The 5,052-nt window shown below is 45.5% G+C and overlaps 1 non-coding gene across 1 annotated transcript; it reads right to left on the reverse strand.

Moving 5' to 3' along the window:
• Positions 1-3,266: 3,266 nt before the first annotated feature.
• Positions 3,267-3,339, reverse strand: TRNAV-CAC. The gene has a single exon. It is a non-coding gene; the product is annotated as a tRNA-Val (tRNA).
• Between the last annotated feature and the right edge of the window lie 1,713 nt (positions 3,340-5,052).

Consider the following 5,052-nt stretch of genomic DNA (forward strand, 5'->3'; position numbering starts at 1 on the left):
GTCAGTATTTAGTGTCACTCCCCCAAAACAAAAGCCTTTATTGGAAAGAAGACAGTTCCTTGTACATTGTTGCCCAGCCTATCTAGAGAGTTGATGTTAGCGGATTTGCTCCAAAAGGGAAATATGTAAAAACTGTCTTAAGGTGAGTTGAAGCACAGACCTAAATAAATAACCTGGAAAAGTCACCAAGGGCTGGGTGGCAGTCCTGGTCTCCCCAGAGCACTGCTATGCGCAGTGCCTTGGCTCGGAAGGTCTGCTGCAGATGCGTGGTGGTCGGAGCCTGGTTTGGAGGGCATGTGGGATCACTTCCAGTCAGGAGGAGAAAATAGAAGAAATTGGGGAAGGAGGAGTATTTTAGGAGAATTGTCCTAAGCCAGGCCCAGAATCCTTCACGAATAAACTCTTAAAATTCCACGGCAGGCTCCTTAACTTCTCCATCTCCCACAAGCAAGTGGGACGGTAAACAAACAAACACTGATACCTTTGGTGAAAGTTATGCTAATGAAGGTGTCCTTATAATAACTTTTTTTTTTTTTTTTTGCTTCATTAGGGCTGTTTTGGAATATGCATTTCAGATGTTTGAACTGAGTGTTTGGCTTGTTCTGCTGACTTGCTTTTCAGGGCTGGCAGAAACACTGAAGTGAGGTTGCTTGCCAAAGACGAGAAGCGTGTGCAATGCGCATGTGAGGATACAGTTCCACACGGTCAGCGAGCCTCTGCCCGCCCCGCCATGGCCAGGAGCTCCAGATCGGAAGCTTGAGCTGTTTTCTAGAAGGCTTTTCCCCTCCGTGGCTGAGGCACCCCCTCCGGAGCTGGCTTCCTCTGCTGTGCTGCGCGGGCGGGAGGCCTGCAAGCTGCAAGGAGCTGATACTGACGCCAGAGGCTGAGGGCCATGGTTCCGGACAGGCCATCGTTTGTCCTTGCTCTCCACGGCTCCCAACGGCATCCCGGAGAGAAGAGCTGCCGGATGGATGCCACGCGGGTCGGCCGCGAAGCGGGTGCCAGCGCCCTGAGGGGAAAAGGATCCACAGGAGCAGTGTGCCAGTGCGGAGGGGAACGAGGGCAGCTGCGGTTCTGAGAACAAAATCCAGCGGGGCAAAACACAAAACGACGGAGGCGTCGCCAGTACGGTGACTGTCGCCTCTGTGCCGAAGGTTTTCACCGACAAGACTTCCCCCTCTGAGCTGGCCGGACCCTCCGCTCCGCACCCAGCCTCCAGCAGGCTGCTGCCCCGCTGCCTTCTCGGCTGCCCGCTCAAGCTCTCTGAGTACCCTCCTTCTTTTCCCTTTACCTGTCCCTGCGTTCCTGTACCCTACGTGTCATCTCTTTATGTGACATGGGTGTGCCTCAGTGGCCTCATCTGTAAGCGGGGAGCAATACTGTGATCTGCCTCAGGGGGATTAGTAAGACCCCCCCCCCCCACGGATTGTAAATATCGCAGCTATTATTAACATTATCTTGCCTTGTGCGCACTTTTCTCTAGACTTCCACTGCACATTATACAGTTCCAACTCGTTATTTCTTGCTCATTTTAATATCTCCCATGCGTCATGCAGCATTGGGCTGCGGCTGGCTGTATCACACAGACCTACACCTGGCTAGGTTCAGGCTAAAGGGAGATGGTGATTGGAAAATATAAGCACAAAGATAGGACTACAATAAATATGTGCAAGTAAATAATAAAGTGAACAAAAATACATAAACACAGGGGGTAGGGGGGAGGGAACAGTCTGCTAAATCTGGAAAACCCAAGAAGTATTTGCACCTGGTTTTGAACCAGGAACCTTTAACGGACATAAACCAACATAACAACCACTACCCTGAGAAACACAATTCTGACTTAGAGACTTATTGTGATATTGAGTCATCACTCGGGTTTCTGGCCCGCCTAGGACAACCTTTTTAGGCTGAGACATCCAGCGCATCAGCCTTGAATAGCAATTTAAAATAAAACTAACAAAACTATGTTACGAGCAGGCGCGGAAGAGGACAGCCCAAAGCCTTGGGGCTCGACAGAATCCTCCAGTTCCCTTGCATGGAGGGTCAGAGGGTTTAGATTGGCATACAATTCTTACTCTTTTAACACTTACGATAGAATTTTTAATAATGCAAAATACATTGATAGATAACAAGATTTGGCTCTATTGTTAGAATGTAAGTTAAACATGAAATGGAATTATTTTACGTTTCAAAAATAATACTCTGTCGGCTCTACCTTCAGACCAGAGACGGTCTCCCCAAGAAACTGTTGAACTTATCTGGACAATAAGATGCTGGACTCTGCTTTGTAGATGCTTGCAAGGAAAGAATCTCAACTGAATTTGAACTGTGGTAATGCAACAAGAATCCACCATGGCGGGGGGGGGGGGGTTGGGGAGGAGAGGGAGAATCCCAGTGTCTATAAAACTGTGTCACATAAGGCAATGTAATCAATTAAAAAAAAGAAAGAAAATAAAAAGCCTCACAAAAGTCTTAAAAAATGTCCATTTTAATTTATGCAAAATTATTTTTAACAGCAAAAGAATTTAATTACTACTAAGTTTTTTATTACTACTTTTTTTTGTAATTCAGTAATTTCTCTAAAAATGTGTGTAAAAGTATATAGCTTTCATCCACAAGATATATACGAATGACATTTAAAATGGAGGCCTTTTATTACTGTTTCTTTTTATCAGTCTTTTAGTGTACTGTACCAGCGCTATACTGTAGTTTTTTTTAATGAACTTCACATATTTTTGTATCTTTCAAATTGTTTGCTCTATATTAAAGAAGCTCACTGGAAAATGCTCAAAGGAAAAAGGAAACAAAAGAAATTCAGAACTTTCCAGAAATGTACAGCTTTTACATGTTAAAAAGGTTCTGAAATATACATACAGGCATGCAAGGCAGTTCAGCCCTCCCCCACTACTAAGTTTTAAGTTCATGTTGCTTAAAGCTTAAGACTGTCAGGCAATTTGAAAATTTAAACGAACTTCTAAAGTGTATTTTATAGACCTATATTATTTTTATTAAAAATAAAACTAGTCAATCAGCATTCAATGTAGAGTTGAAGTTTAATGATAGGTTGATCTGCCTATACGCATATTTAAGGATATTATTAATTATTTAATATTGCAATATAGTTTTCCTAAGGGTGATTTGTGCAGCTTTCCTTGGAAAAGTGAGTGAAGGTACCCCAGAGGTTCTCTTGTACAGCTAGCCACACGATCCAAACCTTATGGACTCTGAACCAGAGAAGCAGTTTCAAAGTGAAGGAAAAAAAAAGTTGTTTCCGCCCGGTTTCGAACCGGGGACCTTTCGCGTGTGAGGCGAACGTGATAACCACTACACTACGGAAACCACATGTTTGTAGGGCTCACTAACATTGACCTGAAGCCAGACTCGGCCCAGACCGACGGTGAGCGCTGCTTTCAGAGCATCAAGGTCAGCTGGTGGGAGTCGCCGAAGAGCCCAGAATATTTGTTTCACACAACAGGGCTCCCCGCTTTGGTGCTTTTTTTTTTTTTTTTTCATAAATCCTAAGGTGCCCTGTACAATTTCCTTCGGAAAAACGGTGTCCACTCGGGGTTGTCCCACGCGGCGGGCAGCTGGAGAGCAAGTTTTCTCCATTATTGCAGCCGCGGCATCACGGACTGTTTACATAAACCACGGTCCGGAACTATTCACTTGGCACACGATTACAGCAGCATCTTTGCGAATACACGCATTATTCTCCCAAGTAAAATCCTTTTCACAAACTCAAACCGAGTCCCTGCTCTTGAATCGGAACCCTTCGGAAGGCAAGCTTTGAGACATTTCAGGACAGGAACATGAGTGACCCAGAACTTAGAATTAATTCATGGCCCTTAGTGGGGGAAACCCACTTAGGAGTATAGCGCTGCTAATAGGATTCTGAATGTTCCCAACACGAATGATAAATGCTTGATGTGACTGATATGCTAATTAATAACTACACATAGTATCCGTGCATTGAAGCACCCCGCTGTGCCCCCTTAATTATGTACAGCGTCAATTACGGATAAACATACACGAAATTCTGCTTAAAAAAAAATTATGACCGAGTCCTATTCGAAGCAGCCTTTGCTATAGATTTTATCAGGTCCCAGTGGCTTTCTCAGCTTGCAATTTCACTGCCAAGGCTAGCTAATTTACAGAGTCAGCATCTGAAGGCTAGCCTGCAGGATTCCCGACTGTACACCTGGACATTTAGTCATCACCCCTAGAGCTATATTTTCTTTTTCAGTAACTTCAAATCCTAATCAAAGAAACTAGCACCCGATTGATTCTTAGAGCCCGAGGAATAGCAGTTCACTACCACTGATGAAAAAAGGCACACGTTCTGAGGGCACGGTGCATCCCCAACTCTAAACACTGGGATTCACCGCCTTGACTCCCCGCGGGTGTGTAGAAATTAAGCCATAGCTGACTCGACTCCTTGCTCCTCCAACGCAGTCAACTAGTTTTCAGCAACAACTGGATCTCAGTAACTGCTTTGTTGCAACCTGATCCGGTTTTGAAGGTTTCATAGCAACTCCTAAAACCAGCTCTGACAGCTCTTTATAGGGGATGTAAGCACTCCTGCCTTGCAACACTTAGTGAAATGTCAGTATTCTTCCACAATGATTATGATCTAACGATGATGTCACTAAGGTGCTAATCACACACGTAATACCACGCGGCATTAACTCACAAAACCGTGCGGTAGGAACTACCATATACCTAAACAGGAATATGAACTTATCAAAACAGATTTAACATCTTGATTTGCCATGTCGAGGTACTCAACAGCGTTCACCACGTTAGCTACTTCTGGGAAGAGTAGAATTTTCTTTATACACTAAGGGTTCCACTTCGAGAACGTTCGCCAGCTGACCCCGGGACGCGGAACTACCGGGAGCCGCCGGCTCCGCCCCTCTGCGACCAGGCCGGAAGCCGCGCGCTTCCAACGAGTCTTCCGCCTAGAGGGGCCGGAAATACTTCAGCAAGATCATGGGGGGTCCGCCCGTCCGCTTCCGGCACCGGCTGTGGCCAGTTCCTGTTGCGGTCTCCCGT

The sequence above is a fragment of the Ochotona curzoniae genome, unplaced genomic scaffold, assembly GCF_017591425.1.
Source record: "Ochotona curzoniae isolate NIBS_2020 unplaced genomic scaffold, NIBS_Ocur_1.0 contig_4501, whole genome shotgun sequence".
NCBI lineage: Eukaryota > Metazoa > Chordata > Mammalia > Lagomorpha > Ochotonidae > Ochotona > Ochotona curzoniae.